The sequence below is a fragment of the Haliaeetus albicilla genome, chromosome 12 (assembly GCF_947461875.1).
Source record: "Haliaeetus albicilla chromosome 12, bHalAlb1.1, whole genome shotgun sequence".
NCBI lineage: Eukaryota > Metazoa > Chordata > Aves > Accipitriformes > Accipitridae > Haliaeetus > Haliaeetus albicilla.
This window is the reverse complement of record NC_091494.1, coordinates 34739374-34765257: the sequence shown is the minus strand read 5'-3', so window position 1 is coordinate 34765257 and position 25884 is coordinate 34739374. Positions and strand designations below refer to the sequence as shown.

The window sequence follows — 25884 nt, the reverse complement described above, 5'->3', positions numbered from 1 at the left end:
CGAGCTCTGTCCCAAGACCCGGTCCCCAACCCATTGAGCACAAATTTCCTTTTACCATCAGGTGTAACCAGGCAGAGAATAATACTGCAAGCAGAGCAAGGGCGAGAATCACAGGGCAAAGCTGCTCCCTCTTTTGCCTGGTTTCCACAGGCAATTAAGTGCCGTGCGATCGCGCTCTGTGTGTGCATACATGCACACATGCGTATGGCTGCTCCCCCAGATGGCTTTCGAGCCTGCTGGCTTATTTCGGCCAAGTTTGGCAGGGGATAGATGTTCAAAGACACCGAGTCCCTACCAGGTAGCAAAGATGCAAAGCCATGAGCACTGGCAAGGCAGAGGGATGCAGGAAAGTGTTGCTGGCAGAGCCCTGGGTCCCTTTGAGGGTTGTGCTTGGGCATCGCCTGCTCCTCCGGCCACCTGCTCCGGGCTGGCTGAGACTCATGCCGAAAATGCAAAGCTGGGCCACTCAAAAGCACCCAGGGGCCATATCTGCTTTCTATGAATTTCAGTGGGAAGCAACCGCTGCTGGATGTTGCTCACTGACCCAGTTCCAAAGCCCAGGGGAAGGATGGGCCATGATAAAGGGACAGCTGGTTGGAGAGAGTGGGTGACGGAAGACTTGCATAATTTATTTATTTCCTAGCAAAAAAAGAAAAAAAGAATTGTTGGAAAAAACCAGCCTATTCCAGGCTAAACTGTGCTGCAGGAATTCCTTGTGAGACTTGAGCTGAGGTGCTTGGTCCCCCTGCAAGGGACATTCACCCCTGCCTGCTGCACACTGCTTTGAAGAGCCTGGGGGGGGACATGGGGAAAAGGAGGTTTTTGTTGTTACCGAGGGCTCAGCTCCTTCGATGCAAAGCTTACAGCAAGTTATTGCTTTCATTTAGAAAGGGCTGCAATTGGCACCACTCCCACAGCTCACTCCATCTTCTCTGTCCCCAGGCATCCCGAGGGAGACGAAGAGACCAGAGGAGAGGCTGGCTCTGACCCTCACACCACATAACACTGCTTCGGAGTAAAAGCCAGGTGGGATGTAGCAGTTATCTGGGATAGATGCAGCTTTGGGGAAATTGTGGAAATAAAGTGTTAGCTTGGGGTAAAAAGCCTGGCCTTTGTCTTTCTGCCCTCCTCACAGACCCCACATTTGAATGCTGGTTTTTAATGGTGGTTTCTTCCTGTTTCACCCAGGATTTCATCCAGGTGTCTTTTTGCCTGCTGGTGAGGCTGTGAAGACGCTAGGAAAGTGGCTCACTCTGGGGGAAGGAAATTAGAGCCCAAACGGCCATTGGAAGGGAAAAGCCCATTTTTCCATCACTTCCAATAGCAGCTCAGTTCCCAGGTGAGGGTACATTCAGCCCTTCCTCTGTGGCCTCCCACCCTCTGCCTGGATGCCGAGTGTCTCGTAGGGACAGAAAAGGCAGCAGAGCCGGTGACGGTCCAGCTGGAGTGGGGATGGGGTACATGTGACATGGGGATTTGGGACTGACATTGCTTTGTGTCCTGTACAGTGACCCCAGAGAGTGAGGGCAGGCTCCAGGCTGTCCATCTGCAGCTCCTAGCAAAGGTAGGGCAACTCACACCGCTGTCTTGGCCCCAGGAGGAAACCTTTGGTGTCAAGGGTGAGGGGATGCTGGCCTGGGCTGGGGCACGTGTGTGGGGTTTGGGGGGAATTGAGGGCAGGGCTGTCTTTCCTAATTCCTGCCCAGACTACAAGGCACTGCTGAATGCTTGTGAGCAGCTCAGGGACTCACCCTGCCCTGCCTTCCCTTCAGCAGATCCCCCAAGGCTCATAACCCCACCTGTCCCAGCTCTCAGCAAACAATTAACCATGACTCTTCCTCCTCCTGCAGCTCCCCTGCTTGCTGCAGCCGGCACCCAGCACATCCTGGCCTCTGCACACGCTGAAACCCCCGGCGAAACAACCCACGACATCAACCCGCAAGCCGATGAACCCATATCACCCTGGGTCCCCTCCTGCCACTCAGGGAGGACCAGGCACTGGGCTAAATGCTGGTGCAGAAAAGAAATTTACCTGCCTTTAAGGCTGAGCCCTGGGGGGAGGCCGGCAACCCCACGGCGATGCCCTCTGCAAGCCGTAACACAGCCTGTGGACCTGGGGCGATCAGGCGTCCTGCTCCCGGCAGTGGGGTTCGCACACCCTCTGCAGCTTTCCCTTCTATATAAATACATTAATAAAAGATCAGTTTGCAGACGCAGCTTGCTGTAGATGACAGCATTAGAGGCGCATCTGTTTCTACTAAGCACCAGTCTCGTGCTGGGTTTATTTGGTCCATTTGCGGCGGGGAAGAGTTGCTTTCAGCATTCAGAGATGTCTCGTGTCTGGGAGAAGTCGGGGGGAGATATATTTTTGGCTCTATTTAGCCACAAAAATTTGGTTTTAGAATAAAGAAAAATATGCCTGTTTTCTGTTTGCTGCCAAACTGAGGCAGACGATTTCTTGTGCAAGCCTTCATTTGTTTGAGAACTCGGTGTCCTGTTGGAAAAATAAATGTTCTGATGGGAAAAGTCTATCAGCATGTATTGATCAGTCATTGGGACCAATGGACTTGCAAACATCAGCTTCAACCTAACTGAAAAAGCAGTTCCCAAAGGTTTTGCCAATACATGGGAGGCAGAAGGAGACAGGTCTTTGCTTTTTTGGTGAGTGAAGTAGTCACACAGCAGAATCCTTTCTGTGGGCACAGTTGCGCCGGCCTCACCATGGCTGGAATGAATTTTCCATGCCAAATACTCCCCCTTTGCACCTAGAACAGGCTGATTGCTCCTTTCTGAAAGCCAACCACCACCGGCAGCCACGATCAGGACACAGCAATGGGGGAAGGAGAGCAGCTGATCAGCGTCAGTGGGGAAGAAGCCTGGGATGTGGCTCCTGCCCGGGATGCTCCTGGCTGATGGCAGCACCTTCTCCCCATCCTGGGGCTGTAGCTTCACCTCCCCGCCACCAAGGTAAGGCCAGACATATGGACAAGAGTTCCCAGTGTCTTGGTTCTCCACAGTGAGAATTGCACAAATGCCTGTAGAGTTTTCCTAATAGATTTTTCCCCCCTGAAGCTTTTAAATTAAGCCTTTACAACCTCAACTCACTTTAAACAATTTTTTTTCTTCTTTTTGGTAAAGGAAATATTATGATCAGGAAGAATAAAACTGCTGTTTTACCTGGAGCTGCCTTCATTTTATAGCAGTTTAAAAGCAAGATGGAGAGTCAATAATGCCAGGAAGGGGGGGTCGGGGGTGAATACAAAGTACATGCGCTGAAAGCAGCGCAGAAGAGATTGGGGGCTGGAAAGACAAAAGCTTTTCAGGATTGAAGTCTCACAAGCAGAATCAGCTCCTCAGATGATATAAATCACCTGGACTCCCCTGACATGCTGGTATTGCTGTAGCATGGCTTTTATGTATTGATTTAAGGGAAAAGAAAGGTCAGGGGCTTAGCTGCAGAGGAGGCATCAGGGCTGAGGCTGCTCAGCTCTGGGTGGGCAGTGATGAGCAACAAGGAGGACCTGCAAGGTCAGAAATGGGATGGAGAGGAGCCCCAAGAAAGATGAGCATATGCTGGAGCTATGATAGCCCCAAAGATTAGGAGCAAAGCCTAGAGTAACCTGCTGAGGGTACCTGACCGGAGCCCAAATTTGCAATCTTCATCCAGGCACAGTCATCCTGGACTTAGGGAAAATCCGGATTTCAGACTGGAACTTACCAGCAGTAACTCCGACCTTTTTCCCCATCTGAACTAGCACATAAAAAATCCCAGAAAGGACAACATGGGGCCAGCTGGAAATGGTGCCTGCAAATGTCACGGTGCTGCCGGGAACAGGGTCACTGCACTGCAAACCTGGGTGTGCAAACATCGTTTGCTAAATCAACTGCACGGGGGTGTTATAGATTTGGGGGATAAAGGTTTCCTGAGCCATGGAAAGGCCAGCTCTCTGCTTGGGGACCTCCGAGAGGGTGGATTTCGTGAGAAATGTTCTTTATTTACTCAATCAGCCGCAGCCAGCCGCTGAGCTAAGAGCGGGCAAGTCTGCCTGTAGCAAGCGGCTGCACAAGGATTGCTGGCCGCAATGAGGTGTTTGCTGTCTGCGCTGAGATTTGTGATGGTCCCAGAAGGCCCTTGGTGGGTGGGAGTGGGAATTCGCTTAACCTTGTTTACTGTGTCCTCTCTGCCGGCCAAAACCACCCTCCGCTTTACGAGAAACACAGAATTGGTAGTGACAGCCCTCACGGGCCAGGCACGGTGTCACCCACGGTTCTCCGAGGGATGGGATGCTGATGGTCTCCTCGTGGCCAGGAAGCTGAAGGACATGGTCCCACCATCGTGGTCCCACTGTCGTGGTCCTGCTGAGTAGATGCAGTTTGAGGAGGAAGGAAGGATTGTGACATCTATGCTCTTCTTCTTTCCATCTCTGTCCCCACTAAAATACAATTTGGGAAAAACCAAAAGGGAAATGAAACAGTGAGGGGGCTACACCCAGCTGGGGGGGGTGGAGGTGGTGTGGGACCAGCAGTCCCACACAGCCTGGAGGAGGGGGGGAAGCTGTGGGGCCTTCTCGGGCCCAGCTCCCCAGGGTTTATCTGACTGTCTGTTTTCATCATTTCTCTGTGAGAAGGGAAAGGGACCACACAGCAGCAGAAAGTCCTGGAAATCTGTGAGTGAGACCGTTCCCAGCACCCTTCCCTCCACCATTGCCCCTGTATACAATTGGCTATGGAGGACGTATGGTTCTGTATAGGCTCCAACTCAGTGAGATAACGCCTCGCAATTAAATTCCTAATTACAGCCAGCAAGTGCACTTTCCCAGCTCAGATTCTCCTGTCTCGGTTGCACAAATGGTCGCTCTGACGGACCAAGTGGACCAGGGCTGGGGTCACCCCATCTTGACTGCCGTTTGCTCCATCCCCTCCGTACCAGACACTGCTGCCTCCCCTCTGCTTCCGCTTCTGAGGCATCCTAAAGGCTGCTTGTGCCCTATAACTTTTCCTTTTCTCAAAAAAAACCCCCAACCCCCAACCAAAAAACTACAGTAGAAGCAGGGGGAGGAAATTGCTTCAAGTTTCTTAACTATCTCATGGAACAAAAATGCTTCTTAAGGCTGTTCAGGGAAAGAGAGGGTCAAATGTCCCTCATTAATGCTGATTTACTGAGAGGGCTGGGAAGTGGAAGAGGGAGACAGTCCAGCTGCCTGTCTCAGCGCACAAGGAGCCCGGTGTGGGATCCAGGCTGGGAGGTGAGGGCCGGTCCCCCCACCATGAGATCGGGGTGATGGGTTTACCAGCAGAAGGTACAGTGGGGTGCAGGCTGCTGTGCACCCACGCTGGGCCGCCTGCACCCCAGAGCAGACCTGACCTGCACTAACATGGCAGAGAGGCAGAGCAGAGCTCTCTCGGCTCTTAGTAGCAGTTTGGAAATTTGGCGACTCTCTGAAGAAAAGAGCAGAAGTTGAGTCCTTTGCAGGAAGGCTGGTGCTGGCAGTTTCCTTGCACCAACCTCAGCCCGTGCTGCCCTTCACTGGGCAGCCTGCAGCTGGAGCCTGGCAGAGAGGAAATGGAGAAGGCTGGCCCAGATTTGAGGGTGTAAATCAGCAGGGTTCCTCTCCAGAGAGAGCTCAATTACACTGATTTACACTTGCTGCGGATTTGGTCCATTCAACCCAATTAAAACTCCAGAGGAAGTGCAGAGAGGCAGGATGTAATTACCCACGCTGGAATCCCAGTTCAGAACAGGAGGCAGAGCTCTCCGGATCAAATTAATCCCTGGTGTAACTCTGCCGAAGTTACACCAGGGCTATAATTGGCCTGAAACATTTTAACTATCTCATTTAATGTTATTCATGCTCTGCTGGAGATGAGAATGTTTATCCTAAATGAGAGACTCTAATGCTCCGGAGCAATAATAAAGTGTGAGGCTTATGCGGTTTCTCATTTACAAGGATGCTGGGGAGGCCAGATTGTCACAGAAGATGCGGCAGATCTGGACTCCCCAAATCTTTAACCATTTCCATGGCTCCTGCGATGGCTGGTTGTCCCGTTGTCCTTCCTCCAGTGTGCCCACCCTCCCCGTGCCCAGGCTGCTTTTCCATCTCTTAGAGATGTTGGGGACTCATACCCCAGACCCAGCCGGGGACAGAAGTAGGAGGAGATGTAAACTGGTAGAAGAAGGAGAGGAAAGCACTGAGAGAGGCCTTTCAAGATTAAAGCTCTTAGAAATCAGCAGAAGCGAGATTTCCCAGCAACAGCCTTACCTCCCCAGTGATGCTAGAAGAGGGGATGTCCATCGATGAGAGCTGGCTCCGTGGCCTTTCTCTGAGTCACTCCAGGGAAGCAGTCCCCCCAGGCTCCTGCAAAAGGAGCAAGGTCAGTGCTGCAGGCAGCTCAGCAAGGACGCAGAGTGCCACAGTCCCTGCTGTTGGCCGGACATCCCCACGGACAGTGTTTCCAGCTGCCAGCCCTGGGTTATCCACCAGGCTCAGAGGATGATCCCATGGTCATTTGAGCTGCCACCCCAGAGGAGGCCTGAGCACGCTCCCCACAGGGGGAAGCAGCAAGGCACTGGCACCTTCTGCGGGGAATGCGTCTCAGGAACCACGACCCATCCCGTTCCCCCTCCCGTGGCAATGCCAACGGCCAGACCAAGCACGCATCCTGCCGCTTGGAAAGCAAAGCCCGCGGGTTACATTTCTCTCTGCCACAGCTGGTGGCACCCTGCCAGGGATGCAATTTGGCCCTGAACGTCTGCTGCGTGCCCTGCATCCTCCCTGAGCCAGCCCTGGCAGGTACTGCTCACTGCAGGCTCTGCATCGGCATTACCAGGCTTTTGGAGGATTGTGATTATCGGTCATTAAATTGTACTTCCACTCCCTAGGCTGTTTTTAAAACAGACCCCTGGTCTTTCCCTCTGCTCCCTTGCCAGTGGAAACCACAGGAAAGGCAGATCTGTTTGTTCCAAAGCAATTTTTAATGCCCTGTAGCTTAGTAGAGGCTTGAGCATTACAATTCATTCTGGCTCCTCTCTGTTCCTCAGAGGATATTAGATCCTTCTCTTGATACTTCCTTGCTCTTTATAGATATTACCCTAGTTTTAATTTCCAAGGCTTCCAGACTGTTTTTAACAATGCTGAGCTTTCAAGTTGCTTCCTTCAAACTTTCTCCAGCCATGCTTTCCCAGAGCCTAAATAGCTTTGATTATTCCCAGATGTTTTTAGTTTGTTAACCCCAGAGTAGTATTGTGTAATGGCTTGGAAAGAAGACTAGTAGCAGGCATCCTGGGTTCTCTTTCCTGGTTTGCCAAATTACTTCCCAAGCAGAACATCTATGGGATTTATCCCACAGAAGCAATGCCAGCAGCAAGCACCAGGTGATCTTGTTGTGGAGAACAGGACTAGAGGTGGCTGAAAACCTCTTGCTGATAAAGGTAACCCTCTGAAAGCATGGGTCATTTTCTCCACCCAGTTCCTCCTTATCCTCTCTGCTGAGATTTCTAAGCAGGATGTCATGCTGGGGCAACAAGCCCACAGGGAAGCCTTTGAGCAGGCATCACCGAGGCTGCCAGGCAGCACCTAGTGGAAAAGACCTTGCTCACCTCGAGGCCAGGCTGGATTCAAGCTATGGCCATCCCTACCCGTCAGCCACCCGGCCAACAGCAGCTCTGCTCTGCTCGGGCCAAGTTTTCCTTGGCCTGGGAGGATGCATGAGTATATCCTGACAGGTCAAAGTGTGGGGAGTAAGGAGTTTTACACAACTGGCTGAGCTCCTAACAAACCTCTGCGGCCCTCCTGACTCCGGCAATCCTGCCGCTCTCATGCTTAAGCCATCCTATTGCTAAACACACATAAAAAATATCCCCATTCCCACTAGCAGAGAGCCAGGGTGTAGCCGGGCTGGCAGGAGATGCGGTTCCTCTCAACCATCCATAAATCTTCCCGAGAACACCCCAAATATCCCATATTTCTTGGTGCCTCCACCCACCCTGCTGGATCCTTCCTCTTCCATTTCTCGGCTCAGTGCTCAGCTCCGCAAAGCCCAAGGTTACTGGGACGGATGTGAATACCTCACATAGCATCTCCCTCCCGTATGGGGAGGGCCACGCTTGGGCAGGGCAAGGAACAACAATGAAGAAGGAGGAAAACAAGATGGGAAAAGGAAAAAAAGCATCAAGAGAGAATATTTTTTTAGCAGAAGGCTAAACTAACGGACAAACCAACCTGCCCCGGCATGTCCCCATGACTGCAGTGTGGTACCCAGCCTTGCCAGCTTGTACCAGCTACAGCTGGGAAAGCACGTAAGAGGCAATCCAGCAGCATTAAGCCCTTGTACAGCCAAACTGACCTGCTGTACGAAGACTCTACCCCAAAGAAAACATCCATGTCTCTGCTCGGGAAACAGAGCATCCCCAGCACCCTGCCCCACTGCAGCAGGGTGCAGCGTAGGGCTGAGCAGATGTGCCTCAGGCCAGCTCTGTCTGAGCTGGTTGGACCAGGGCTGCACCTAGAGGTGTTCAGGAGAGCAGGGAGAAGGTTGAGAGAGGAGGACCCGAAAGCCAAGCTGTGAGTGAAGAGTGTCAGTGCTTGGAAAGCACAACCAATTTGCTTTTAGTACAGTTCATGCCTCTCCAGCAGTGCCTAGAATAACAAATTCCTTCCACTCTCCAAGCCTGAATGCTGGAGGAAGCTGCTGAGAAACTTAATTGATTAGCTAGATGCGTGCACAGAAAAAAATTGCCCGGCATCAAGGAAGTCACTGTCTTGAGAGTTAATGCGGACACTGGTGGGAGATTAGAGAAACCAGCTGCAGTTTTTTATCACACAACCCCTTCTTTTAATCTGGGAACAAGGCAAGGTCTGTTTTGATGGGGCGACCCATTTTGCAGTGGCATCGAGGGGCTAGAGCATTAGGGCTGTGTCCACACTGCACTCACCACTCACCCAGGGCTCGCTGGGCAGGTGTGACCCAATCCTCAGTCCCGGCACCTTCAGCTGGTGAAGGGCAAGGAGGCAGGCTTTGGGGTGCCTGCACCTCTCACCCCCCCCCTCTCCAGCCCCAGAGGTCCTCTCAGCCCTGGCAGCCCCTGAGCAGCAGAAAGAGACGCCCTGAGAGCAACATCAGCATGCAGGGTGCAGTGGATGGAGCTAAGCACACTGGAGGAGCCGAGTTTCCAGAAGCCTCACAGCATCCCCCCCAAAAAAGAGATGCCCAGCTTCCCTAACCCCTGCAGGTCACCTCCCCCCTCCCAGCCCCTGCCTAGGCTTTCTGCTTTGCTCTCAGCATCTCTAGCTCTGCCCTGCCTGCCACAGGGTCACCACCTGTGACTCTGTCACCGCACAGGATTGCTTTCCCCGTTTGGCAAAAGAAAACAAGAAGCCAAAGGCCTGCAGGGGCTGTGAACTTGCCTGTCATGTTCTCTGACAGTATCAAAACCTTTTACTGCTTGTGTTTTTCCCAAACTGTCACTGCTCATCACACCCCTTGTTTAAACCTCTGATCCCGAAAGCTTCCCTGAGCCCTCTGCAAAACAAATGGAGACAGCGTGGTCTGTTCTCCGGGGGGATCAGACACCACCTCAAAAGCAACAAGGCTGACAATGCCAGAGCTCTGCAGAGCAGGTACAGGCAGAGCCAAGCCTGCATGCTTGTGCTGTGTGGCTGCCAGAGGTGGGAGGCAGGCAGTCTGCTAACCCCCAGCTTCCTCCTCTCCCTCAAACTGCTCAGCTCCTGCTTTTTGGCTCAGGGGACGATGAAAGGGAAAGGAAAGGGCTCAGCCCTCCTGTTTGCTCTCTGCTGAGCAAAACTGCTCTCCCGGCCCCCGTTTGCCCTATTGCTGCTATTTGCTATTTGACCTGAGCAGCCCAGAGGAATTTTAGTCACGGTGCATTCCTAGCAAAGCATTGGTTTTCTAGAGCAAAATGGGAACAGCTGCCAAGAAACAAATCTTCCCCTGATGCCTGGCACTTCTCATGGATGGAACGAAACTTCTTGAAACCCCAGGGGAAAAAACACCAGAGCTCAGCTGCAGCAAAACCCATCCCACTCCAGCCCATCCCCTCCAGGGATTTTTGCAGCATGAGGGGGCTCAGACAAGAGACTAATGAACATCATGATAGCATCCATACGGTACCACTTTGAAAGCTTTGAGTGAAAGAGGAGCTAAAGAGAGATCTCTTCTTTAGCTGAAGGCAGAATGCTGTGGGAAAGACTGTACTCTGGCTGACCCCCCCTAGCCCCAGCATCCCAGTCCAACTGTGCCCAGTCCCCTCCTACCTGTCAAGGCCTGTTGTGCCTATTGTAACCAGGAAGGATAGAGGCAGGTAGATGGTGCCGATATGGGACACACTGAGTTTACACATGCCTTGATATGAAAGAGCTTTTGAGCCTTGTCAGGGCTAAGTGAGGTTTGTCTCCAAGAGCCGTGACAAAGCCTGGTGCTATCAGAGTCAGACTAGTGACGAGGGATGCACGCAGGGGTTGCATGGGCTGAGCTGGCTCTCAGATTTCAGGTGGAGGTGTCTATGTCCATGGGATCACTGCGTGCTTGAATAGCAGAGCTGGCAGATGTACATAACCCCTTTCCCCATGAAGGTTAATATCTCCCCCAGGTATTAACCAAATGTGGGACAGAGCCTGCAATAGTCTCTCTGCCATGCTCATCAGTTTCTTCTCAGATTGCTGTGGCTCAGCAGGGTTTTCAATGGAGGCTAAAGACTGACATACAGAGTCTCTGGTTACTTGGAGGAGTAAGGAGCAAAGCAGTTCAGGTAGCTGACACAGTCAGGCAGAGCTCCAGCAATGCTTCGGGAGCAGCAGCATTACTTGGAAGCAGGGACATGGTCAGAGATAGCCAGAAGGGAGTTGAGGAAAGACTTTCTGGAGGCCTGGAACCAGCTGAGACACACAAGAAGCCTCAGAGCATATGGTCTCTTGGCCCTTCCAGCTGAAGGAATAATGTTTGCTCTGTGCTTGCTCACATCTTAAATGTGATAGATAGAATAAAGTCAGAAATATTGGTAACTCTTGGAGGTCTTATACCAGCTGACACCTGTTTTTTGCTGGTAACCAGGTTCCACGCTCAGTCGCGATGCAGAAGGCAGCCTTCAGAAAATATCAAGGCCATATGCTTTTTCTTGTTCACCCTGATTGATACCAAGATTTATCTTGAAAGTTCCCATTGCAGTTAGTGCTCACCAGTCTCAGTCTGACAGCAATGGGCTTGATGGAGGTTCAGCTTTACCTTCTCAGCGCATCATTTTAGCAGAATATGCTGGAACAGGCTCAGTCAGTAGCAGTACCAGCCAATAACTCACACCATCTCAGTGATTCACTCAAGTAAGGACACTGTTTCTCCAACCACGAGGATTTTTAGGCATGAAACATGTAGAGTTCACAGCTAGGACAGATGTAGCACTGATCTGCTAAAGCCTAAGGCAGTGACACCAGGTTAACCCCAGTTAAGATGCATTTAGGTTTTCTGTGAAGGTAACACGAAGTTCACATTGCAATATGCATCACAACTTTGGTCACTGAGAGTCCTGGGAGATTGCCATGAATGCTGCGGAGTGACTAGAGCTACTGGCTGCAGGCAAGTCGTGACAGCACCTTAGCTTGTAAGTTGAAGATGGCAGAAAAGTCTGATCCTTGAAAAAGCAAGAGTTCATTTATGATCCAGGCTTTCGGTCCAGGTTTACACAGCAAGCCAGTCTCAGCAAGCCTAGACTGCAGCTTCTCCTTCCATTTCTTGGCTAGACCAGGCCATTCTGTTATAACAACACAAGCAAAGTCCACTGTGGTAAACACCATCTGCTGAAGAGGAGGAAGGTTTCACACTGTGTCAGTCTCTTTTATCTCAGTGTAGGTTCTGCACAGGAGCTGGCTGAAGTTAGAAAAGCAAAGGAGACCCAAGCAACAGCTTTTCCTGGTGCTGTCTGTGGGCAGTTACTGATTTAACTAGAACAGGAATTCGGAGAGGCAGGACAGCACACAAGCAGGCCAGTCCCTCACATCACTCTTCAGGCTTTGGTTGAAAGTAGTATCAGGGTTTTCCCCCACCAAACTGTATGAAGCCCCAGGAAACAGAAGCAGCCCTGCTCAAGAGCTAAGCCAGCCCAGCTGAGCTCAGTCTTTCTACTTTTGATCAGGTCACTCCAGCAACAGAAGCAGCAACAGCCAGGCTGGGACTAGCTGTATGAGGAACCACCGCATACATCTTCCCCCATGTATCTGCACAGAGGTACAGCCACACACAACTCAGCAGCAGCAAGGCCAACTTCTTAAGCCACCCAACAGATATTTGAGCTTCTCTGGAAACAGCATCTTCAGATCGCAGCTCAGAACCATTGTCAGACTGAACAGCTGAAGCACAAACGTCATTCTAGAGACTGTAGAGCAAATACAGCAGATCAGAGCACATTTCTATAGCAATACAGGTTGCACACAGCAGCCAAAGTAACTCACAGCAGAGACGTACCCAGCTATGAATGCTGAGGTGATATATACCCCACAGCTTCACATGGGGCCAAGCAGGATTGGGCCAGAAGGAGACCGGGGCAAATACAAGACTGGGCAGGAGCACAAACCCTTTCCCTGGGTGGGCAGGAGCAGAGCAGGTGGGACTGGGCAGAAACTAGGCCTGACTGGGGGCTGGCGACCAGCTGAGACCTCAGGCAGGTTGGTGGGGAGTACAGTCCTCCTCTGCTCCCCAGGGACCTTGTTCTCATAGGTGTTCCTCACAGATGTACCCTCATTTTCCCAGCCCACAGTCTCCCCCATGCTGAGGATGGCCCCCTTCCCCTGAGATCCCACACAGATGATGGTCTTGCTCCAGAGCAGATGCTCCAGGGCTTGGGATCTGGGACCCAGAGCAGCCACTGATCTCCAGCAACCTGCAATACCCAGGGCTTCAGATCAAGTCCCTCTCAGCCTGGAGCCAAACCAGGATACAGCTCCAGCTCTTCAACAGCAAAAAGCTGAATTAGTTAAAGTCATGTTGCCAGCTGTGTATTTAAACAGGAATTACATAGGGTTTCTGTTGTAGTAATGCACCAGGTGCTGGTAGTGCTACCAAGGCAGATGAGGAGGAGGGGTGGTGGGTTGGGAACTGGAAGCTCCCACCTCCTGAGAGAGGTGCTCAGGGGAAAAGAGGGGCTCCTGATTCCTGCCCTGCTCACATGTAGGCAAGGTACCCCAGCAGTCAGCCAGCCCACAGCACCTTGCTCCTTTGAGCTCCCTGGTCCCTGCTGAGCTCTGACCACTGTGAACCTCAGGTGTGGGAAAGAAAAACATCATCGGGAGCACTCACAGCCACTGACTCCTACCATACATGCCCTGGCCACGAACCGGGATCCTACAGCACAAGGTGCTGACCAAACGCAAACATCAAAGGTGGCACCCATGCCAAACTGCAGCCTCTTGGAGGAAGATGTTCGGGAAGCGATTATGAATTTGGAGCCTCCCGAAGCGTGTTGGCAGCTGGATCCTCTGGATGAATAAAACCCTGCCAAAAATTAAGATCTGTTTCTGTGAAGCTGAAACAGCAAACTTGTTTGTCTTTCCTCCTTCCCCTCCCAACTATGTTGTTGTTTTAAACATTTACAGAGACCTTTATACTGTTTAAATAATGATTGGGGGGAAGGGGGAGGGATTGTTTTCACTTTTTTGCCAGCTACTCCAAGTCAGCAGCACTTCATACACAACTTCTGGCAAATCAGGTGCCGCCCACGCCGTCCTGGTTACCTCTGCCTCAGTTTGCCTGCCCCACGGCTGGCCTGGCAGAAGGAACCCCCACGACCCCCCATAAGCCTCAGTCATGCCCCCCCAGCTGCCGGGGAAGGGGGTTACCCTGAGAGCGCTGAGCTGCAGCAGCTCCCTCTCCTCCACAGGCTCTGCCGTGTGTCTGTGCGGGAGGAGTGCCGGCGAGCACAGCCCCTGGTTCACTAGATAAAGGGGTGTACATCCAGCTCCCACCACACAGCCCCCCCCCTGCAGCCCCCCAGCAGCATTCCCCAAGCCACAGAGCTCACACACCAGTGCTGGTACACACGTATGTGCCGGGCAGCCGCAGCGTGGGCCTTTCTCCCCCTGACGTGGCGAGGAGAGGTGGAGGACGATGCCGCGGCGGCTGAGTTCTCCCATCCCTGAGCACAAGTGCTACGGAAGATCAGCCATCTCCTGCGGTGTGCGTTCTCCCGCCCACCTCCTTCAGCAGCAAGGCTGCTCGAGATGACAGCCGAGGGGAGAAAGGAGAGCACTCGAAACGTGCAGGGGGAGAGATGGCTGAAGACAGACCGACCTTTATGCAACAGCAGAAGCATTAGGTCAACAGCAAAGCAGCAGTACATGTGTTGGTAGTTAAATCAGAAAGAAAGGCACCTGAGTCTCGCCCTCGTGGGCAGGTCTCCAAGAATTTGGGGGTTGGTTGGGGCTGATTGAGTTTTATTTGCAACCTGACAGAGGCCGGGGGTGGGGGGAGTGAGGAAGGTTGTTGAGGAGAGCTGGAGGCTTTTTGCAGGATGTTTGGACTGAGCGAAAGGACAGAGAATTGAGTATGAGACATGCTGTGGAAGCAGGATGTGGGATAGAGAAAATGTTTATACAGTCAACTGTGGGCTAATCCATGGGAGGCTTTGGAGACCATAAAAGCCATCTGCAAGTGGATAGATCACATTCTGTAGGAAACTAGTGGTTTAAAACAATGCTACCCTCACTCTTTGATCTATTCTGAAGAGATCAGACTTGGGAGCCTGAAGAGAAGGGAAGGATAAGTAGATCCATAAGTTCTGCCTGCACAGGAGGCAGGGTGGGTAGGAAGGACCATTCACGGTCTCTTCCTGTACAAGAACTTGGGGCCATCAAACAAAACTAACAGGAGCCAGACACAGAACAAACAAAAGGAAGCTGGTCCCTCTCGCGACACAGGCTGACCTGTGCAAGTCCTCCCCACAGGAGGGAACGGCTGTTACAGGTTCACAGGGGGACTGGGCAAGTTCATGGAAAAGAAAGTTACCAAATCTCCATTCCAGAGAAAACCCATTAGTGGAGGCACTGAACTGACATATGGCTCTCAAAGTTCGCACCCCTCAAATGGCTGGTGGCTGGAAAGGTAGTGGGAGATGTACCGTATGTAACGACCCTGCTCTTGCACTTTCCTAGGCATCCGTTTTGGACATCTCTCGGAAAAATGACATTAGTCTGGGTGGCCCTTGGTCTGATGCCCTGCAGCAGGGCTCCTTCAAGGAGATGTTACCTGGAGGCTGCCCTCAACAGATCTTGTTACAGACAGCGGGAGGAGTAACTGCAGGTCTTTAACCAACTGCCCTCTGTAATCTCGTGAGGCCTCAGTTTACCACTTTGGACGTGGTCAAATTAGGCATTTGGCCTGCTTTCCCCGCATAAGGGCAAGAAAATGACCTAACAGGTCCTGAAATAATGTAACCTTTCATCCTTTAAACACGTTCTTTCTCACTAAGCAATGAAAGTAGCAGACATGCTATTCTCAAAAGTACCTCAGAACAATTATCTTCTTCCTCTGATATAAACAATGGGAAGCAAGAGGTGAGCCAGAGATACGGTATTTGCAATTCTCCATTTTCAGTCTTCGGTAGGAAGAAAAGTTGGTGATTTGTATTATGCTGACACAACCACTTGACCTCAGTGCAGCTTATGCTAATTACTTGCAAGAATATCCTTGTTTGCTCCATGCGTGCCTAGCATATTTCTTGTATCGAAGCTGGATAGATGAAATATTGCTTATATGACAGTGCAGATTGGGTTGACTGAATCAACGGCTGGTTGGCCGAGTAATCCAAGCAAACAGAAATACTGTTTGTGATGCAAGAGGGCCTGAGAAGTTACTCATTAATATTGGCTAGGTATTATATTTTTACACCACCTCACTCCCTTTCTGCTCACCATGTCTTTAATCTCTCAGGCTGACACAGAAAATAGAGAGGATCCACCTCTGCCCAAAGCAAGGTCAACTCTCCATTCCTGGTAACTGCTTATCTAGCTTGGCCTTAAAGACCTTCTGTAATGGAAATCTTACTCCTGGTTTCACTAGCTTTACAGTGTTAAGTTTTTCCTACTATCTTTGAGTGCATTTGTGCAGCTGTACACATATTCCGTCTCTGGGTATGCTCTGAGGATATACATTTTAATTAAACATACTCATCCATGAAGAGGATGGATTCCTACTGCTATTGTTCAACAAGTGCATATGTCTGGCCCCAGGATTTATCTATGCACGCACTGCAATCAGAACAATTTGTTGTGTGCGCTCTGTTCTGATCAGCTCCTCCAAGGAACGAAGCTGTGAATGCAATCTGGCTAGCTCTGACAAGATGGTCACTTTGCCTAGCTGGGACATCAGGCCTGAAGCGATCAAGTCAGCCGATCAGCTTGTCTCCATTCCCCTGACATGATGTCCTCAAGCTCCATTCCTTGTTGCACTCAAAGATGGTACCTTAAGACTGGTTTTGTTGCACTGTGCCCAAAACTCAGTTGAGGAAAGGGCAAGAAGTGGGAGGAACAGCTGAGTGGCTGAAATTGCCATTTCTTCTGCTGTTCAGCACCATTGGGAGGAGAAAGGGGAACCTTTTCTGTTTTCCACCTGCAGGAATTCATATCATAGCCCTGCCTGCAGATACCACCATGCTGCCAGAAAAGCCATCTCTTCATTGCATAGATATTCTGTAAAGATAAAGCTCTTGTTATTCAGTGTACGAGGTTCAGACTTCAGATAGGCTTCAGTTACAGCAGAGCATTTCTGAGCCTGCTAAAATTCTACATAAGCACACAGGACATACTGAGGAGGAATGGGTTTAAGCGTGTATTTAACATTAAATGGAGGCTTAAGAGCTTTGCTGCTGGGAGAAGGAAAGGGTGTTTTGTTTGCAGCATGCCTTGTCCTGTGTGGGAAGATGTTGCTTGTCTGCTACTGAGCTCCAAAGAGCCTTTCTGGTATTTCTTGGGACTGATTTGAAGCAGCAGACACCAGGATCTGGGACCTCATGGCAGGCTTTTTTTAACACTACAGATCTTTTCTCTCAGAAGTCTGGCACCTGAAATACCAGCAAGCAATCTCCAGCTATACCCCAAGGGACTGTTCTTTGTACACTGCTGTGCACACAGCATATGTAACAGAGACAAGCATCAATCTAGCTACCCCCTGCACCTCAGCGTCTCCTTGTGCTTCATATGCTCAAGCCACGCAGGGGGCTTGTGCCTGCCAGACGCAATTAGCAATGGGGGACTAGCTTTTTAATGTGTTCAGATACACTGGTTGCTTCCCCCAGCCATATGTCAAAGATGATAACCACAGCATGACATCTCTGAACAGACGCTTTGTTTCTCCAGGCTTTGTGGAACCCTGTCTGCAGGGTGGGACCAGGACAGGCAGAGGGGGCAACCAGGAGGAAATCACATTGCTGTCAGTAAGCATGGCAAGTTTCTCCCTGGAGGGACTTGCAGGCAGCCAAGAGGGGAAATGGGTGGGAAACTGGGAGGAGACCTTGTCTTTCAATTTAAGCATGGGATCAAAGCCCAGCTGAAGTTGGAGAGGTTCTGTCAATGATTTCTGTTTGTCTTTCTGTCTTTCCCTTCTCTGTCACATGTTCTGCCCATGCTCCTTTTATCTGCTCTATGGATAACCAAATACGCTACAGCAGAGCTCAGACTTCTTTGTAGAGCATAATGCTGTGGCTTTGCAGGACAGATACTGAAGTGCCTTGAGAAAGCAGAAAGATGGGGGCTTAATATACCATACGATTTGCTGGAGGACACAATCGCCTCCAGATCCTCTGCTGGGAAGTTGAGAGCAGCCCCAAAACGTTCACATGTAGAAGATCTCCATGTCCTTTTAATAGCTTTCCTTACTTGCTCAACCTTTCAAAGACTGGAGCAAGAAAATACCGTAGCTGATGGAGATTGGCCACAGGACATCTATCAAAATTATGTCCAAATTGCCTCTGGAAGCAGCATTGCAACTGCCTGAGGAAGGAGAATATGTTCAACCAGAACTGTTCAGACCAGACTGTCGCTTCCTTCACATCCCTAGGAAGGTTCACAGACCCTTCAGAAGAGCCACCCTGTTCTGCTGACCTCTGGGAGGCTTTGCCTTGTACTGCAGCTCCGGGGTGAAGTTTGCACGCCGAAGATGTGTGTGACATGGACGCCCTCTAAAGGGAAGAGCTGAGAAAACTTGATTAAGTCCCACACAGGCGAAGTTGCAGAGATTTAGGAGAGCGTGGGCATGGGCAAGGCGATCACCATCTCTCTTCATCCAGCCTCTTTGTTCTGCCTCTAAAATATGCTTGGAAACATTATCTATGCACTGCAACCATGAATAATTACAGCCAATCTACCGCACACTTAACTCACGCTGTTCTCCTGAGCTTTAATTATTGAGTCAGTTCATTACTTGGTACCTGGCAGAGCTTATCCATTTATAGGCACAAGCAGACAGTTACTCTATGGTCTGAGCAGCTTCAACTCAAAAATCATCGTGGTGGCAAATCCCTCAGCACATCCAAGTCTGTCTTCTCTCCTTCCAGGATCTGAACTCTGCACGAGGGAGGATTTTAGTTGTTTTATTTTAAAAAAAACTTATGTCCCTTGGGGACTTAGAGGGCTAATTCTAGTTGTGGGGTTTTATGTATTTGCTTATTCGGAAAGCTAAAAGTAGTCAGGCAGACTGCCAGCCACATCTTCACAGAGCAAAGGCCGCTGCAGTGAAGACTGCATTAATTACTGCCATTCTATATCATCATCCGCCTTCCCACCTGGTCAACACTTGTGCAACAGGCTCCTGCGGGGCAGGAAAGTGCTGAAGCTTTCTCATGTCCTCATGCCAGGGCATGGGACTTGCTGCAGGCTGCTTCCTCCAGGCTCCTGCCCAACCTGCCAGGGCAGCCTGCTAGCTTTCTGCAGCTAGCAGAGGGCACAGAGAGCTGGGGAAGGCCTCATAGTCAGCCACTTATGTTGCAAGCCGCTTATTTTTAACAGCACCTTGGCATCTCTTTACAGCCTCCCTGTACCACTGAAGGAAAAAAAAAAAAAAAGGCACTTCTTGCAGTCTGTTGAGTTTTTAAGAGAGACTTTTAAGAAACAACATGGGCCATTCTGGAGAGCAAAGGTCTCACAAGTCAGGTTAAATGTATGCTCTGAAAAAAAAAAAAAATCAGGTTCTAAAACAGGAACAAGACCAGGAGGATTCAGGCACTAAAAATAAACATGAAGTCATGCTGCCTTTCCCTGGGAACTTGACTGCCTTGCCTGGAGAAGGACCTCCCAGAGCACAGGGCCAGCCGGTGCAGGCAGCAGCATGGAGCCATCTCCCTGCCATCGGAGGGAATCCAGGAGCAGAGAGACACTGAGCTCCTGGGCAGCGCTTCCCTCCAGCTCACGGCACTCAGCTCTTCAGGATAACACGAGGTGGTGTTTTCACATGTCAGACAACAGATGAGTTGGCCGTGCCATACAACGCCAACGTAGGAAGCTTACTTTGCTATCGCTGTGGGGAACCGGACAACTTTCCCACAAGCACATCTTTGATTCCAATGCCCCAAAGGACTGTGAATCCCCCACTTCTCTCAGACGTTTCAGGGATGACACCAGTTAAATACAGGGTTTTCATCTGTACTCAGATTTCTCCGCTTTCAGTCTCAGGTTTGTCTGCTTTCCATTTCCAGTCACTGGAGCTTTTTACCACAAGGGTGGATAAAGATTTGGGGCAAGAAAGTGGATATTAGCTATTCTTATTTTTTTCTTCCCTCAGTTCTGTTTACACTTTGTTATTGTTCATAAGATAAACAGGATCCTACACATTTCATGGCAGGTTTTAACAGCAAAGGACAATCCTAATACATACTGGAAGCATCACGTATTCAAAGCATGGCACATACATTTACTAACTAATCTCTGACTAATCCCCAATCTCCAGCTAATTAGTCTGTTTGAAGTGTGCCCCTTCCTACATGAGCTAATGCTTGTTCAGCCTTTTGAAGCATTTAGCGTGCTAAGTACAATCATGCATGTCTCCCTAGTAAACCGGGCAGATGAAGACTGAATAAATGCAATTAACGAGCAGCATGACAGCGCAGAAGCTCTGCGTAGGGAGCCCAGGCCCAGCTCCGAGCCCGTATCGCTGAGCCTGACCCCATCCACCTCCGTGGCTTCCCTGCACCGGCTGCAGAGCCTTCGAGTGAGGCGACAGCCGCGGAAGCAGCCTCTGGAAGAGTCCAGCCTCACTCTAGGGAGAAGTTACACACACTTATTTCTTTCTCTTTCTCTCATTTGGCATCCCCACCCAGCAGAGACAGGACGGAGTGAGGGGCCCAGCCCTGCTCACGGCTCCTGTCAGAGGAGCCCTGTCCCTCCCCAGACACCCGCCGGCACAAACCCAGGCCCACCCCCACGGCCCCGGGGGGCCAGCCCCGAGGGCACGGTGCCTCGGCCGGTGTCCCGGCCGTACGGGGAGGGGGCAGCGGCGGGGCAGGTCCGGGCCGGCCATGGAGGCCGCGGCGGGACGGGACTACACTTCCCATGAGCCCCCGCGCCTCTCGCGAGGCTTGGCGGGAGAAGCGGGCGCGCGCAGCCCGCCCCCTCCTTTCTCCGCGCTCGCTCCCGGTCGACATGGCGGCCGGGCCGCAGGTGGTGAGTAGGGCGGGTCGTTATCACCAGCCATCCGTGGGCACGGCGGCCCCGAGGGGCGCGGGGATAGCGGTAGGGGGAGCGGGACACTCTTGCGCGCCGCTGCGGCTGTCTATGGGGCGCGGCGAGGCCTCGACGTCTGCCTGTGGGGACGTAATGGTGCCCCCCCCCCCCCGCCATGGTGGGTGGAGGGAGGCAAGGCCGAGCTGCGGTGGGCCCCGCGGCTCCTGCTCGCCGCCTGGACGGGGCTCCGGCCTTCTCTGTGCGGGGGATGCTCCTGGCACCACGGCCTGGCACGGGCGATGCTCGGCTCGCCGATTTTGACTACGCTTGTACCGATTCCTCCCCAGCAGCGCCTGTGGGAGGAATTAAATACAGCAGCTGGTGTAGCTCTGCCTGAGCGTTGCCCTCAGTACAGTATTGGGCCTTGTCTTTGAGCACCCTGCAAGCAGTGAGGTTTAGCGGGCTGAGCCCACGTTACCCATTGCTCTTGACCGCGTACCCACGCAGAAGGAGGTCAGCGGAACGAGTTGTACGCTGCAGGTGTCGTTGCTGCCCAGGCGAGCAGCACGCTAACCACAGAGTCAAGAACAGGCTTGAGTTTTTGGGCTGGCCCTGTGTGGCCCAGGTTTGGCTGCTCTGGAAGCTGAGCTAGTGATGATAAAGTTATCCCTGTCTGAAATTAATCTTTCCTCTGTGGAAGCATGACTCTGAGGCTCAGCGTTAAAGACACAAAGGGAAAAGAATGGTGTGTTAAATGAACTAACTCTCTGTCACCTTCCTCTCTTTCAGAGCATAGCATGGTGTCAAGCAAGGGTAAAAACACTCACCTGCCTGGGAAGCTGATTCCTTCACTGGACTGTCAGTAAACCTGCACCAGCTGCACAATGGTGAGAAACATCAGCTTGTCATAATCTAGTTTTCTCCTCCTACAGGGCTATGGAAGTGAGACTCATTCTGCTGCGTCAAATTATATCCTTCTGTGTCCCCAGGGCTACTGGGAGGTGATATAAAAGCCCAATGGCTTGATTAATATAATTAAACCAATCAAGGCTGTAGCTTTGTTGCAGCTGCCACCTGAGTGTGCAGCCCTTTGCTGCCATGGAGCACAAATTGAAAGGCAGCACAGAATGAATGGGAATTTTACTGTTGTTGGTGCCCAGTAGAGCACCTGCTTGTCAGCATGGTCAAAGATGAGCAAGAGTAGAAGGGATTAGAAGTAAGAGGGATTGGATGACAGCCCATTATGGAGACACTTGACACAGCTCATCTCATAACTGTATTTGTCACAGAAATAGACCTAATGAAAGAATAATTGTTCTGTTTGCCTTCCTGGAGGTGCACTGGGACAGTTTCAAACTTGGATCGGGTTGCTGGGGGTGGGGAGGTGCAGTTCACATACACCAAAAGGTCATCCTACAAAGGACACACCCTGAAGAATCCTTCCCCAGAAGGGATGTGTCTGTCCTAGGTCTGCTTGAATGCATTTCTCAAGTTAAACCCATAGACAATTTACATCCTGGATGAATGGATTATTCTTGTGTGTAAAGAGGGAGTTGGATTAAGATGTCTCTGAGGAGGAGGATGTCTGCTTGGAACGGCTAAAAAGGGTCTAAACCACCAAAGTCTTGGAGCTGGTGGGGTTTTTTTCTAAGCAAGAATTTAAACAGCATCCACCTCCCGAAGTTTATTGTCTCTGAGTGAGACAGCTCACTGAAAGCATGCTCTTTTGTCTCCAAGGGACAGGTTTCTGCTGTGCTAAGTTTGTGTCAAAAATTACCTGCCTCTGAACGGAAAACTTCCTGTCTTTAATTCTTGCTCTGTGACCCAGTGCTGTTTGTTTCAGAAGAGGTGGAGAAGAAGTGAGCAGAGGACAGACTTTATACAGAGTACTGTTGCTAACAGTGTTCAATACAACTTGTGTTTAGGAGGAAATTGTCCTGCAGAATCCTGGGGTTGTACTGTTGCCCAAAGACAGCTTTGGCAAGAGGACAGCTGCTAAGCTGGGCTTCAAGCTGGTAAGAATGCTTCAGTATTGCCTGCTGCTTGTTTTTAATTTACCAATTATATGTCAGATCTGTAGGCAGCATGACTTGTCTGCTGAGCAGAATACCTAGTCTACCTAGTCTTTGAATGCTTACCAGAAAAAATACTAGTCATCATGAAGAACCCTGGTCATCAGCATGTTGGCATCTGGGTGTCTTTGCTGTATGTAATTTTGTAGAACTTGAGGAGTTTATATAGCCAAGAGCAGGAGAGAAACTGAGCCTGTGATGTGCTGTTATCCCTGTCTGACAATCCAGCTGTGAGGGAGAAACAACTGTCCACTGAGGCTTATGTATTTCCCCATAGTGGGTCTCCTGCCACTTGCAAAGACTCAGATGACACGAGTGGTACCAGTAGGCCAAAAGCAGCATCTCTCCCCTTTCCTCCTGCCCTTGCGGTGTTCAACTGCAGCACAAGCACTGTCCCATTCACACAGGCTGTTCAGCAGTTAGCTCTCCGGAGCCCAGAAATGGCAAGGCTCAGTACAGGGACTATAAGTGCTGCCTGTTGTTGTCATACCACAGTTTAGATCTGCAAAGAGCTTTTAAGTTGCTTATCCAAACAGGGAGGCACAGTGGCAGGTAGAAGGGCAGGTAAGAAATGCATTTTTATCTCATGTATTGGGTTTGTGTGGCAGGGTTTTGGTAGTGGGAGGGCTACAGGGGTGGCTTCTGTGAGAAGCTCCTAGAAGCTTCCCCTGTGTCCAGTAGAGCCAGTGCCAGCTACCTCCAGGGCGGACCCACCACTGGCCCAGGCCGAGTCCATTGGTGACGGTGGTAGCGCCTCCGCGGTAACATGTTTAAGAAGGGGGAAAAGTTGCTGCATAACAGCAACTGCAGCCAGAGAGATGAGTGAGAATATGTGAGAGAAACAACCCTGCAGACCCCAAGGTCAGTAAAGAAGGAGGGGGAGGAGGTGCTCCAGGCACCAGAGCAGAGATTCCCCTGCAGCCTGTGAGGAAGACCATGGCGAGGCAGGCTGTCTCCCTGCAGCCCATGGAGGTCCACAGTGGAGCAGATACCCACCTGCAGCCTGTGGAGGACCCCCACACCAGTGCAGGCGCATGCCCAAAGGAGCCTGTGACCCTGTGGGAAGCCTGTGCTGGAGAAGGCTCCTGGCAGGACCTGTGGACCCGTGGAGAGAGGAGCCCACAGAGCAGGTTTTCTGGCAGGACTTGTGACCCCGTGGGGGACCCACGCTGGAGCAGTCTGTGCCTGAAGGACTGCAGCCCCTGGAAGGGACCCATGCTGGAGCAGTTTGTGAAGAACTGCAGCCTGGGGGAATGACTCACAATGGAGAAGTTCGTGAAGGACTGTGGAGGGACCCCATACTGGAGCAGGGGAAGAGTGTGAGGAGTCTTCCCCCCTGAGGAGGATGGAGCGGCAGAGACAATGTGATGAACTGACCGCAACCCCCATTCCCTGTCCCCCTGTGCTCCTGGAGGGGGAGGAAGTAGAGCAAATCGGGAGTGGAGTTAAGTCTGGGAAGAAGGGAGGAGTAGGGGGGAAGGTGTTTCAAGATTTTAGTTTTTATTTCTCATTACTCTTCTCTGATCTGATTGGTAATAAATTAAACTAATTTCCCCAAGTCAAGTCTGTTTTGCCCATGATGGTAGTTGGTGAGTGATCTCTCCCTGTCCTTATCTCGACCCATGAGCCTTTTGTTTTATTTTCTCTCCCCTGCCCAGCTGAGGAGGGGAGTGATAGAGCAGCTTTGGTGGACACCTAGGATCCAGCCAGGGTCAACCCACAGCTTCTCACCTGATGAACAGTCATTGAATACACACGCTGTAACAGCACTTTCTCTCTAGGTGGCTGACAGCTGCATTCTGCTAAATAATTTTACGCTTTATTTAACAGAATTTGTATTTGTTTGCAGAAGAAGGCTGAACCAGCAAACTCAACAACAGACTTCTTGACAAGTCAAGGTTAGTATACAAAAGGGGAGGGGAATGGTACTAACAAACCATCAGTCACAGTGGCTGCTCTGTCAATACAGCTGTTTTCCAAGTGGGACCAGTCACTGGAAAGAGCACGTGGGGCTTTTGGCTTCTAAGGAGTGAGGGCAAAAAAGTGACGAGGCAGTCTGATGATAAATAGGAAAAGTAAAAGCTACTCACTGCTTTGAGAATAGAGAGGGGCAGGAATTGTTTCAGAATTTTTAGGAAAGCAGTTACAGCATTGCTTTGTGGTGTCTCCCAACTCTAGAAGCAACGGAAGGAAGATTGTTCTGGAGCAGGTCTCACAAATGATACCGTCATTTGAAACAGTGTAAAATGACCACTTGGGCGTAACCGCAGGCTTCTCGCTGCTCAGCGTTTGCTGCAACCACATCATGGGTAAGTTACCAGTAAAGCCAAAGAGGATTTGGGCACTAGTGCCATTGGCTTGGGGGGAGCAAGTTTCTGTCTCAAGACCTGTACTCTCAAATAGTGCAAATTGGAAACTTCTCAGCTGACAGTTGCATTGCTCTAACACTGTCTTTTTTCCACTAGGACCTGGTCTACAGCTGGCTGGAGGAAAAAGTGGTTCCCTGCTGTCTTCTGTTCCAGAATAAAATAAGTTATGGAAAATCTTGGGAGTTGAAGTTGGGTTTTGTTTGGGGTTTTTGTAAAGCTTATCTGCTTGAACCAAAATGGTTTTGAGTGGGGTTTGGGGCTAAAATGCTTTCTGAAATTCAAGCAGTTGTGAGCTTACCCTTCATAGCAAGACCTGCTCCTCCCTGATACGTGAAGACTTCACTGTCTGCAGATGCTGAAAGTTGAAGAAAAGCAGTTCATGGTAACAGTGACAAAACTACTTATGGCTAAGCTAGTACTGGTGACAGAAATAGTTCTTGTGGTCTGCTTGGAAGCTCAAAGGAAAGGGAGAAGTAGTGAGAGGCAGTAGTACAGCCATCAGGTTCCTTGTCTGGTAAGCCCTTAAAACAGCATGTTTAACTCTAGGGCTAGGCTACACCTTTGGCTAGAAAGCCTCCCTTTGTGAAATAGGAAAGGAGGGTGTGTGTATGTGTGCCTGATGTGCACAAACAGCTCTGCCCATGAGCTGGATGGGATTCTGCCAGGATGCTGCACTGTGATGGCACTTGTTTTTAAAACCTGTTCTTTTTGCCCTGTGCATCAAGGTGCTGCTGATTGCCATGTTCAGAGTCACCTCATGGGCTGTGCTGTGGCTTGGCCAGAGCTGGTTTG

The 25884-nt window shown here is 50.9% G+C and overlaps 2 long non-coding RNA genes and 1 other non-coding gene across 7 annotated transcripts; all 3 read left to right on the top strand.

Annotated features, from left to right (window-relative positions):
- The first annotated feature begins 1222 nt into the window (after positions 1–1222).
- LOC138688150 (uncharacterized) lies at positions 1223–13511 on the top strand. 5 transcript variants are annotated; one of them, XR_011327204.1, is made up of 5 exons: positions 1223–1339; positions 1509–1564; positions 1851–2967; positions 11484–11586; positions 12143–13511. It is a non-coding gene; the product is annotated as an uncharacterized lncRNA (long non-coding RNA). The 5 variants fall into 5 exon arrangements; XR_011327206.1 differs by lacking the exon at positions 11484–11586; XR_011327208.1 differs by lacking the exons at positions 11484–11586; positions 12143–13511 and having other exon boundaries at positions 1851–2661; positions 2775–3182.
- Positions 13512–20550: 7039 nt separating this feature from the next.
- On the top strand, positions 20551–25266 carry LOC104319866 (uncharacterized). The gene is made up of 6 exons (XR_011327203.1): positions 20551–20651; positions 21441–21538; positions 22577–22666; positions 24573–24621; positions 24902–25032; positions 25189–25266. It is a non-coding gene; the product is annotated as an uncharacterized lncRNA (long non-coding RNA).
- On the top strand, positions 21295–21369 carry LOC138688326 (small nucleolar RNA R38). Its single transcript, XR_011327349.1, has one exon. It is a non-coding gene; the product is annotated as a small nucleolar RNA R38 (small nucleolar RNA).
- Positions 25267–25884: the final 618 nt, after the last annotated feature.